Raw genomic sequence first — 13,258 nt, 5'->3', positions numbered from 1 at the left:
AGAATTTTATTTCATTATTTCATCGTATTATTAACCTCCTCATTGATACCATCCTCAGCAAACGCATGTCATTAACTAATTATCTCTATTTCTTGCACTATATATTTCCGCCACTGTGAGAACGACCTAGTTTTAACACACTCAAGTACTCAAGGGGTGGCTTTGCAAGGGTCTATACAAAGTGCTCGGGGATTCCTGTTACAGTCTTTTAGTACTTATAGAGGGGGGAGAGTGCATAATATTTTGAATAGGAACCCATCAACGGAAACGTACCGTTTCCGTTCTACGACGGTTTCAGTTCAGATGTTTAACTCATCCACTTCTTCTTGAGGAATTGTATTAGGCGGGACGCAGAACGTTTATGAAATTGCAGTTCGAAGGAAATGTAACATAACATCAATTTATCATTTAAGCACATTTTTTGTATTAATATTTATACTTTACCTGTGTATAGTATTCCAACACAACATAGCCGAGAGGTTCTAGGCGCTCAATCCGGAACCGCGCGACTGCTACGGTCGCAGGTTCGAATCCTGCCTCGGGCATGGATGTGTGTGATGTCCTTAGGTTAGTTAGGTTTAAGTAGTTCTAAGTCCTAGGGGACTGATGACCTCCGCAGTTAAGTCCCATAGTGCTCAGAGCCATTTGAACCATTCCAACACAACAAATAACCCAGCATACTGTACGTACAGGACAGTACTCATGTATTACAACAGCGGCTAGATGTGGCGACCACCAACGCTGTTACAGACATTGCACCTAAGAAGCATGTTCTGGTAAACACTCTCTATCAGAATTCGTGCCAGCGGACCTTCCTGTGTTTCTACAGGAGCGTCGTAAATCAAAATTTGCAAAAATGGGTGGCTCTGAGCACTATGGGACTCAACTGCTGTGGTCATTAGTCCCCTAGAACTTAGAACTACTTAAACCTAACTAACCTAAGGACATCACACACATCCATGCCCGAGGCAGGATTCGAACCTGCGACCGTAGCAGTCGCACGGTTCCGGACTGCGCGCCTAGAACCGCGAGACCACCGCGGCCGGCCAAAATTTGCATACAGCTCCATAGGTGTTAAATCTGGCGATCGTGAAGGCAACGCGGCTGGACCACCTCGGCCTGACCTTCTTCCACCATATTGTCTGTTGAGATGTCTTCGAACCGTTCGTGAGAAGTGAAATGGTGCACCATCATGCTGAAACCACATTTTCTGACGGGCATTCAGTGCACAGTTTTCACCAACCGATCCGATACGTCTTGTAGGAGGATCAACTATGCAGGACCAATTAGATTGTGTGGAAGGAGGTATGACCCAATCACATGACTGTCCAGAATACCTGCCTACACGTTAAACAGGGGTGTGTCGATGCCGCAGTGCAGGAACCACGTGCAATAGGCAACACGTTGTGGAAAATCGGCTGGACCCATAGCGTGTACCCTTTGTAAGTGGTACGGATGTAACTATTGCTCACATCGAGCGGTGACTAACACCCACCGCACGAGCGATTGTTCGAGAACTCGTTGACGGGTTTGAAATCTGATTTCGCAGGACAGAGTGCATCAGGTTGTGGAAAGGAGCCCAAATCAGTTGCTGCTAGTTGCACAAACATACAAACTTTATTTGCTAAAAACACTTAATCACACATTGCCTTAAAGAATTCAGAAACAATATGGCTGAAGGCCAGAACACAAGTTATTGAAATTGCGTTAAGGAATACACACGGCTGAAGGCCTTAGTTAAAAAATACAAGAACTGAGGGCTTAAGGCCTGGATAACCAGAACTCCGGTAAGGAAATTTTAAAAGGTTTTTGACAAGGATCTTTCAAATTTTAGTTTAAGTAGGCTGAAGGCCTAATCTTGAAATATTTCACATAAGGTTCGGCTGAAGGCCATATACTGAACATAGAATAAATCAAGGCTTAAGCCGGACGATGTGGCCGTGCGGTTCTAGGCGCTGCACGAGACCGTTCGGTCGCAGGTTCGAATCCTGCCTCGGGCATGGATGTGTGTGATGTCCTTAGGTTAGTTAGGTTTAACTAGTTCTAAGTTCTAGGGGACTAATGACCTCAGCAGTTGAGTCCCATAGTGCTCAGATCCATTTAAACCATTTTTTTAAACTCAAGGCTTAAGGCCTGGATAATAAATTAAGATAGAGAGATAATTTTCAAATGATGATTTTTTTTTTTTTTTTTACTTCAGACGGCTGAAGGCCGTATCTTAAAATATTTCACATAAGGTTCGGCTGAAGGCCACATTCTGGACATTAAAAGTAACTAAATTAATACACAACTGAAGGTCTCACACAGTACTTGAGGCAAAAGAAAATCACAATCCCAAACAACAGAATAGTGTTGCTCAGAAATGTTCCGAGGGTCGGCCTGGGGAGGAAAATCTAACAACAGGTTAGGTGAGGAGGAGGAGGAGGAGATTAGTGTTTAACGTCCCGTCGACAACGAGGTCATTAGAGACGGAGCGCAAGCTCGGGTGAGGGAAGGATGGGGAAGGAAATCGGCCGTGCCCTTTCAAAGGAACCATCCCGGCATGTGCCTGAAGCGATTTAGGGAAATCACGGAAAACCTAAATCAGGATGGCCGGAGACGGGATTGAACCGTCGTCCTCCCGAATGCGAGTCCAGTGTGCTAACCACTGCGCCACCTCGCTCGGTAACAGGTTAGGTGAGACAGGCAGCCAAGCATAGCACTAAGTAATCGGGTGGCAGCACGACCTTGGGACGGATGAAGAACCAACCAACAATCTAATCAATTCCCTTCTACTCAATCAACGGCACGACAACCGAAAAAATCAGCGAGGACGAAGATCGCAGCAGCACTATGTCATGATAATTGGCCTTTAAACACAGTCAAGGTACAATAACCACTCAACAAAAAAAGGAGAACAACATCAAGCTGTCGAACTACATGCCATGCCAGACAGCATCAACATGGCGAGGGGAACACACTGCCGGAAAACTACGCTAACAACCAATAAGTTACAATCATTTCAATAGTTAAAAACCATACAAGAAGATGGCTGCAAAATTTGCTGACTCCAGCACACCATATGTTGCTGCTTGTGGGAACGACCCAGGAAGCAACAACTGGCAATGAACGAAGAGTGTCAGAGCAATTGAGGTTTTGTAACAGGTTAACTGATTACTCAACTCCAGTATCCAGGTTCGGTGGGCGACGAACTTTGCAGAATTCACAGCTAGTGCCTCACAACTCGGACCACGCATGCACGCCGCCAACTGCCCCGGCCTGACCACACGCCGTGTAGACTTCCTCGCTGCTCAGTCGCAACCGACCGACTGGTCACTTACACCACCACACGGAAAATATAGCGGTCACACCAAAGATGGTACAGCAGTACTAGTGTCAATAAACGCTGCTGCTGCCACTGACGGAGGCAAGTGAGCAGCAACTCATTCAGGTAGTAAGGCGCCACTCGATGGTGAGAAAATGCCAAAAGAAGAAAAAGGCATCAGCGCGAGCCGGCCACTGCTCAGGGTTCTCTTCAACACGATGTGCGTTACATCTTCTTTAAATTCGGCCGTGCGGCGTTGCCGTGAAGTACCTCAATCCTGCTACATCACGCTGAAGGTTTCTCGGAGCCACTGCGTAACTTGGGCAAAAAGTTTATGCGACGGTGTGCCACGTTGCAGAAAAGCATTCGTCATACAGTCGACTGGCAGCTCTACCGTTACCTCAAGTTTCGCCAAACAAAATGAAAAAATGCACATCTGCCTCTACATATTCATAGATACTCGGCAAGCCACCGTATGGTGCGTGGCGGAGGGTACCGTGTACCACTACTACTAGTCATTTCCTTTCCTGTTCCACTCGCAAACAGATGTCAATATGGTTCCTTATGAGCCCCAATTTCTCGAAACTTATCTTCGTGGTCCTTACGCGCAATGTCCACTGGCGGCAGTAGAATCATTTGGCAGTCAGCTTCAAATTCCGGTTCTCCAAATTTACTCAATAGTGTTTCTCGAAAAGAAATTCACCTCCCTCCCCAGGGATTCCCATTTCAGTTCCCAAAGTATCTACGAAGCATTTATGTGTTGTTCGAACCCACCGGTAACAAATGTAGCAGCCCGCCTCTGAGTTGCAGTACTCAAAAATACACTCCTGGAAATGGAAAAAAGAACACATTGACACCGGTGTGTCAGACCCACCATACTTGCTCCGGACACTGCGAGAGGGCTGTACAAGCAATGATCACACGCACGGCACAGCGGACACACCAGGAACCGCGGTGTTGGCCGTCGAATGGCGCTAGCTGCGCAGCATTTGTGCACCGCCGCCGTCAGTGTTAGCCAGTTTGCCGTGGCATACGGAGCTCCATCGCAGTCTTTAACACTGGTAGCATGCCGCGACAGCGTGGACGTGAACCGTATGTGCAGTTGACGGACTTTGAGCGGGGGCGTATAGTGGGCATGCGGGAGGCCGGGTGGACGTACCGCCGAATTGCTCAACACGTGGGGCGTGAGGTCTCCACAGTACATCGATGTTGTCGCCAGTGGTCGGCGGAAGGTGCACGTGCCCGTCGACCTGGGACCGGACCGCAGCGACGCACGGATGCACGCCAAGACCGTAGGATCCTACGCAGTGCCGTAGGGGACCGCACCGCCACTTCCCAGCAAATTAGGGACACTGTTGCTCCTGGGGTATCGGCGAGGACCATTCGCAACCGTCTCCATGAAGCTGGGCTACGGTCCCGCACACCGTTAGGCCGTCTTCCGCTCACGCCCCAACATCGTGCAGCCCGCCTCCAGTGGTGTCGCGACAGGCGTGAATGGAGGGACGAATGGAGACGTGTCGTCTTCAGCGATGAGAGTCGCTTCTGCCTTGGTGCCAATGATGGTCGTATGCTTGTTTGGCGCTGTGCAGGTGAGCGGCACAATCAGGACTGCATACGACCGAGGCACACAGGGCCAACACCCGGCATCATGGTGTGGGGAGCGATCTCCTACACTGGCCGTACACCACTGGTGATCGTCGAGGGGACACTGAATAGTGCACGGTACATCCAAACCGTCATCGAACCCATCGTTCTACCATTCCTAGACCGGCAAGGGAACGTGCTGTTCCAACAGGACAATGCACGTCCGCATGTATCCCGTGCCACCCAACGTGCTCTAGAAGGTGTAAGTCAACTACCCTGGCCAGCAAGATCTCCGGATCTGTCCCCCATTGAGCATGTTTGGGACTGGATGAAGCGTCGTCTCACGCGGTCTGCACGTCCAGCACGAATGCTGGTCCAACTGAGGCGCCAGGTGGAAATGGCATGGCAAGCCGTTCCACAGGACTACATCCAGCATCTCTACGATCGTCTCCGTGGGAGAATAGCAGCCTGCATTGCTGCGAAAGGTGGATATACACTGTACTAGCGCCGACATTGTGCATGCTCTGTTGCCTGTGTCTATGTGCCTGTGGTTCTGTCAGTGTGATCATGTGATGTATCTGACCCCAGGAATGTGTCAATAAAGTTTCCCCTTCCTGGGACAATGAATTCATGGTGTTCTTATTTCAACTTCCAGGAGTGTAGGTCGCAGCAGCGTCCTATATGCGATCTCCTGTACAGGTGAACCACTCTTTCATAAAATTCTCACAGTAAACCAATGTCGACCACTCGCATTCCCTACCACAATTCGCACATGCTCGTTCCATTTCATATCGCTTTGCACCCTTAAGCCCAGATATTTAAACGACTTGACTGTGTCAAACAGGACACTAGTAATATTGTATCCGAACATTACAGGTTTGTTCTTCCTACTCATCCGCATTAACTTATATTTTTCACATTTAGAACTAGCTGCCACTCATCACTTCAACTAGAAATTTTGTCCAAGTCGCCTTGTGCCTTCCTACAGTCACTCAACTTCGACACCTTACCGTACATGACAGCATCATCAGCAAACAACCGCAGATTGCTAGCCACTCTGCACGCCAAAGCATTTACGCATATAGAGAACAAAAGCGGTTCTGTTCCCTGGGGCACTCCTGACACTACTCTTGTCTCTGACGAGCCGTCGACTACAACGTACTGGGTTCTACACTGAAGAGCCAAAGGAACTGGTACAGCGGCCTAATATCTTGTAGGGTCCCCGCGAGCACGCAGAAGTGCCGCAACACGACGTGGCATTGACTCGATTAATGTTGGAAGTAGTGCTGGAGGGAACTGACACCATGAATCCTGCAGGGCTGTCCATTAATCCGTAACAGTAAGGGGGAACGGAGATCTCTTCTTAACAGTACGTTCCTGGAAGTGTTTAAACTCAGAGGAGTGATCCTCGAGCCACTCTGTAGCAATTCTGGACGTGTGGGTTCCTGCATAGTCCTGCTGGAATTTCCCAAGTCCGTCGGAATGCACAATGGACATGAATGGAGGCAGGTGATCAGACAGGATGAAACTTCCTGGCAGATTAAAACTGTGTGCCCGACCGAGACTCGAACTCGGGACCTTTGCCTTTCGCGGGCAAGTGCTCTACCATCTGAGCTACCGAAGCACGACTCACGCCCGGTCTCACAGCTTCACTTCTGCCAGTATCTCGTCCCCTACCTTCCAAACTTTACAGAAGCTCTTCTGCGAAACCTAGCAGAACTAGCACTCCTGAAAGAAAGGATATTGCGGAGACATGGCTTGGCCACAGCCTGGGGGATGTTTCCAGAATGAGATTTTCACTCTGCAGAGTGAAAATCTCATTCTGGATCAGACAGGATGCTTACGTATATGTCACCTGTCAGAGTCCTATCTGGAAGTATCAGGGGTACCATATCACTTCAACCGCACACGCCCCACACCTTTACAGAGCCTCCACCAGCTTGAACAGTCCCCTGCTGACATGCAAGGTCCATGGATTCATGAGGCTGTCTCCATACCCGTACACGTCCATCCGCTCGATAAAATTTGAAACGAGGCTCGTCCGATCAGCAACATGTTTCCAGTCATTAACTGTCCAATGTCTGTGTTGACGGGTCCAGGCGAGGCGTAAAGCTTTGTGTCTTGCAGTCATCAAGGGTATAAGAGTGGATCTTCGGCTCCGAAAGCCCATATCGACGATATTTCGTTGAATGATTCGCATGCTGACACTTGTTGATGGCCGAGCACTGAGATCTGTGACAATTTGCCAACGGATTGCACTTCTGCCACGTTGAACGATTCTCTCCAGTCGTCGTTGGACCAGTTCTTGCAGGCTCTTTTTCGGCGAGATTTGATGTTTTACCGGATTCCTGATATTCACGTTACACATCGCTACCTCGGAGATGCTGTGTCCCATCCGTCGCGCGCTAACTATAATACCACGTTTAAACTCACTTAAATCTTGATAACTTGCCATTGTAGCATCAGTAACCAATCTAACAACTGCGCTAGACACTTGTCTTAGGTAAGCGCTGCCGACCACAGCGCCGTATTCTGCTTGTTTACATGTGTCTGTATACGCATGCCTACACCAGCTGCTTTGGCGCTTCAGTGTATTAATTAAGAAGTCTTCAAGCCACTCACATACCTGTATCGGAGACCTACTGGTATTGAATAGGTCTCGCAACAAGGTCGACGTTAAGTGACACCAAGTGCCTATGGCACACCAGGACAAGGAACTCTGAGGCTTTCTCTTCCCTCAGCAGACATGGACGCGTTACAATCGGAAATGAAAGCGCCGTAGAACGGAAACAGTCGGTTCCGGATATGGGCTGCTATTCAAAATATTACGTACTCACCCCACTCACAAGTTCGGAACACCCTGTATATGGAGTTGTGGTATTTCAGATAGGTGTTTCCACCTGGCTAACCTCACCGAGGTGATAGACGCATACAGTCCACCAAGATGCGTAAATAGACTAAGAGTTTGCAAAACATCTAACAACTCGCAACAATCAGATTTAGAAACAATGTCGTGCTCTCTAGATGCGTATTTTGTAGCGATGTGCTAATTCTTATACACACACTATCTTTGGATGGAAGCGTCAGACCTTTGTTATGATGTCACACAGTCTAGTAATGTAGTGGTGGCTTAGCAGCGGTTTATCTATCGCGGTGTGGTGGTTCCTATATATACCGTATCTTTGGTTGAAATCAGTAAAATTACAGGCAGCGTCGTACACTAGTACACTATCGACGCCACCAGGCATTCTACGTCGAAAGGTTGGCAGTAACATATGTGACTGCCCTGCCAATCCGCAACCGGGTCAACACACCCTCTGCTTCACGCTAGGGCAGCGCCGCCACCCACACGACTTAAGACGACGCCGTACCGATGCCAGCCAGTGGAATCGTGGAGTTCATTGGAACCTTAGCTCCTTCAATACACTGCAGGAAAAAAAATACACCTGAATAGAAACGTCGATATTGATTGGAGGACGGCATATGCCACCTGGAGGACAGTAGATGTACTGATGATGATTTCTACGTCATCCGCCAATAGAAAAAGTAGAGCTATAGCTATCAGGGCGCTATTTGTGTTTACCTTTTAATATGGAATATTCACAGCCAGATGGCTCAGTATGGTGTAAACGTGTGAAGCAAGCAGGCACCCATGCCAGAGAGTTTCACTCGTGCTTCCTACAGCCAACTGAGCATATTTGAAAACGTTCAAATTGAGGCCTTCCTGGAGAACGGGACGATCCTTTCGGAGAATTTCCACAAAAATTCGACGTGCTGCTTTAGTTGTGCAACGATGCTGGTAATAGTGGTCACATGAACATTCTCACACCCTTAGAAGAGATTCTGGGCGTCCACGCAGCACAGACACCCACAGCACAGGTAAGATGGCTTGTGAGACCAGACGTGTCAATACGAACTGTTGCGAAATCGTTTTTAGCAGTGGGACTACGGGTACGCATACCTATAGCCCGTCTTCCATTCACGCCACAGCATCGAAATGTACAGCTCGACCAGTGCCATCGAAGGAGCAATTGGGCCTTGGAATGGCCGCGATAGTCTTCAGCGATGAAAGCAGATTCTGCCTGCACGGAAGCGACGGTCGTTTTCGTGTACGACGCACACTTGGTAAGCGCCGTTTGTAGAGTGCATTCGACCAAGATGCACTGGCCCCACTGCAGGTGTTATGGCCTAGGGTGCGATAAGCTACAACTCTCGTTAAATTTTGATATTCCTCGAGGAGATGCTGACCAGACCTTTGCTGCAGAATGTTGTCATACCCGTTCTTTTGCCATTCTTATAACAGGAAGGTGATGTGTTGTTCCAACAGGATAATGCTCGTCCACACACTGTCTGTGAAACTCAACCTGCTCTGCAAGACGTGTAGCAACTTACCTAGCCAGCACGCTCTCCAGGCTTGTCTACAATTGAGCACGTGTGGGATATTATGGGATGAAAAGTGACCTGTGCGTCACGTCAAGCAGTAACTTACAGAACTAAATGAACAGTTCGAGCAGGCATGGCACAAAGCAGCCCAGGACAGTATTCGCCATCTGTATGATAGACTGGATGCCAGAGTCAGCGCCTGCATTGCTGCCGACGGAGGTTACACTACGTATTAATATGGGTGTTTCAGCATGGGTCGATACCTCGTGTCCCAGAACCGCTTTGTTATTGATCTGTAAATGTAATCATTCCAGGTATTCCATATGCACTTTTGCAACACTAAAATGGCTCTGAGCACTATGGGACTTAACTTCTTTGGTCATCAGTCCCCCAGAACTTAGTACTACTTAAACCTAACTAACCCAAGGACAACACACCCAGCCGGCCGCGGTGGTCGTGCGGTTCTAGGCGCTCCAGTCCGGAGCCGCGCTGCTGCTACGGTCGCAGGTTCGAATCCTGCCTCGGGCATGGATGTGTGTGATGTCCTTAGGTTAGTTAGGTTTAAGTAGTTCTAAGTTCTAGGGGACTGATGACCACAGCAGTTGAGTCCCATAGTGCTCAGAGCCATTTGAACCATTTTTTTGACAACACACCCATCCATTCCAGAGGCAGGATTCGAACCTGCGACCGTAGCGGTCCCGCGGTTCCAGACTGTAGCGCCTAGAACCGCATGGCCACTGCGGCCGGATGCAACAATAGATCTTCAATGAATTGAAATCTCTAAAAGATGTACTAACTTTTTTTCTGGCAGTGTAGTATCTCCTCTGTTATGACGAACGTGCCTGTGTAATGGACTAGTGTAGAAGAAACAACGTTGCATACACATTATGTGTGATTCTTATTAATTTGTTGTTCCAGCACCCATCTATTCCTCGGCATCCACCTCTGGACTGACCCTACACTATGGTGCTTACAGAATCAGCTATGACGTCATTATATCCACAAACCTGTCGTTTCTAACTCATACGCTTTGACATCACACCCATCCACCACCTCCCCACACCCACCCCTTCCCCACGCACACACACACACACACACACACACACACACACACACACACACACACATACACACGCCCACACACACTCACACACTAATAATGAAGTGGTGACTCAGTAATGATAATTCGGGAACTTGCTGGGTGACATCGACAATACGCGACGTTAACATGACGTCGGAAGCAGTGGGATGGAAATCGCAGAATTGGATAAAATTTTGGAAAAATACGACAAAATACGTAAAATTGTGTAAAATACGGAAAAATACGAAAATCTGTAAAAAAACGCAAAATTGGGGAAGAACGAGAGTTCTTACTTTTCTTAATAACTTTTAGAAACCGTCCGTTGTCTCCGAGCGGTTCTAGGCGCTTCAGCCTGGAACTGCGATGCTGCTACGGTCGCAGGTTCGAGTCCTGCCTCGGGCATGGCTGTGTGTGATGTCCTTAGGTTAGTTAAGTTTAAGTAGTTCTAAGTCTAGGGGACTGATGACCACAGATGTTAAGTCCCATAATGCTCAGAGCCATTTATTTAACTTTTGGAAACATTACTGGAAAATATGATCGATCTGTAGATAAATAGAATACTAACGTGTTGATTGCAAGGATTTATTAAAAATTAATTAATGTCCAAGTGGCAACCGGTTTCGATTTTATCAGAAATCATCTTCAGACCATGTCGGTCTCATCAGATGGTGAACAGAGACGATGATTGGAGCTCTGGTAAAAAGTCGGAGGACACTAGTTGAGCAGTAACCAGTGATGTCCTCTTACACTTACCAACGCTCCACCCGTTGTCTCTGTTCACTGAGACATGACCTGAACATGATTTCTGATAATATAGAAACCCCTTACCGTTTGGAGATGTGATTATAAATTTTTGTAACTCCTTTCGATCAAGACTGAGTAGTATTTTAATGTACTTGCCTGCGTGTGGTCTCTGCTGATGCCTCAAATAACATAACATTAAACTGTTAATAACAAACAGATTTCGAGTGACATGGCTTAACGTCATTTGTTATTAAAAATAGACACAGCCTGTATTTCCCTATATACTGCCCAGCTCCAGAGTGAACCCCACACATTCAAGTGCATTAGATATGAAAGACAGCAATAGGGATGGGGTGCTTCAGTCTCATTGGTCGGAGCAGAGGGGAGGGGATGGGAGGGGAGGGGATGGAAGGGGAGAGGAGGGGACGGATTTCCCTGGGTGATGCTGATCATTGGTTCCCCAGGGGGAGTGGCGGGCTGACGACCCTCAAGTGTATAACTTGACATCGGAAGTCCTTACGAGATACGTGTGTCGTTATCGCACCTAGTATGACCACTGATAACCTGCTACCGCTATCCTTTGAGTTACAGATGACGCACACATCAAACTCTGTTAAATGGCTACTAAAACTGTAGGTATGTGTGAACATGACGCTGCATACCGCATCTTTCTATCCATCCCTATTGCCGAACTTTACGAGATAAAAGCTGTAAAGATCATTTTGCAGTACCCTCTACATCTGCTCTAAGGCGAATCCACAAATCCCATTCGTGGTCAAACTCCCTCTTTTGAATCAGTCACTAAGCGTAATGTGTAATGTATAGTTACAGTGACAAGATAGCTAAATATACCTCTGAGGACCACAGACCGATTATGAATCCACGTCATATGAAGCTAAAGAGCTCAAACAAGCCCAGCGATTTCCTACACACTGGCAGGTGTAGTGTGACTTGTCGTTTGGGTGTAGCTGGAGGCCAATATCGGCCAGAGAGTGAAGTGTGAGTGTCTCGTAGCGGGCTCTGTGTGTGTATGTGTGTGTGTGTGTGTGGGTGTGTTTGAGTCTTGGCACGTAGGCCGCACGTGCAGGCAGGCCGCTGCGGCGCTCCCACGGACTGTCCAGTAATTGGCCGTTCGCGACCTCCGACCGTGTCGCTGTCACCCACCCACCAGAGCCACGCACAGCGTGCTACCCGTCACGTGCGCGCCACGCCTCTAACTGGTTCACGGCTCCGGCCGTTCACCGCCTTTTGGGTTATTAACCATTACTCCAGCGGCGCCACTCAATAGAGTTCGGAACATCTGCAGCGTTTCCATAGTTGCACCACTTGCGGAAATTGTGAAGTAGGATACAAGTGGCGGAGGTAATCGATGTTTTATTTATTTAGGTTATGATACTATAACCGCAACTGAGTACAACAAATGTTGTACCACATATTTGTTTCCAAAAAAAGTCCAAATTCTGTCTCCAGTTCGCTTTCCTTTATTTCCATATGATCAGTTTCGGGCCATCTGCCCATCTTCAGACCATTTGTTTCAGTAACCTGTGGACTGTTGTACGGTAAGTTCATTGTTCACTGTTGAGATTTTTCTGTATAAACTCAAGTACAGTATACATGGAGGGCTTAGCACACTCCACGTGTCTCACAAGCGAATGTCTAATTGCTTATGTCGAGTACCAGAGCTCTTCCATCGAAACAACGTAGACTCAACATCACCCTCTGTTCAGTATCATATACCGGGTGATCAAAAAGTCAGTATAAATTTGAAAACTGAATAAATCACGGATTAATGTAGATAGAGAGGTACAAATTGACACACATGCTTGGAATGACATGGGGTTTTATTAGAACCAAAAAAATACAAAAGTTCAAAAAATGTCCGACAGATGGCGCTTCATCTGACCAGAATAGCAATAATTAGCATAACAAAGTAAGACAAAGCAAAGACGATGTTCTTTAAAGGATATGCTCAGTACGTCCACCATTATACCACAAAAATAGCTGTAGTCGAGGAATAATGTTGTGAATAGCACTGTAAAGCATGTCCGGAGTTATGGTGAGGCAATGGCGTTGGATGTTGTCTTTCAGCATCCCTTGAGATGTCGGTCGATCACGATACACTTGCGACTTCAGGTAACCCCAAAACCAATAATCGCACGGAC

At 47.6% G+C, this 13,258-nt stretch overlaps 1 long non-coding RNA gene across 1 annotated transcript in view; it reads left to right on the top strand.

Moving 5' to 3' along the window:
- Positions 1-13,258, top strand: part of LOC126235933 (uncharacterized) — a 574,660-nt gene that overhangs the window by 181,892 nt on the left and 379,510 nt on the right. The gene's annotated exons all lie outside the window — the stretch shown is intronic.

This window comes from Schistocerca nitens, chromosome 2, assembly GCF_023898315.1.
Source record: "Schistocerca nitens isolate TAMUIC-IGC-003100 chromosome 2, iqSchNite1.1, whole genome shotgun sequence".
Taxonomy (NCBI): domain Eukaryota; kingdom Metazoa; phylum Arthropoda; class Insecta; order Orthoptera; family Acrididae; genus Schistocerca; species Schistocerca nitens.
The sequence above is the reverse complement of the archived record's forward strand: the minus strand, read 5'-3'. Positions and strand labels throughout refer to the sequence as shown.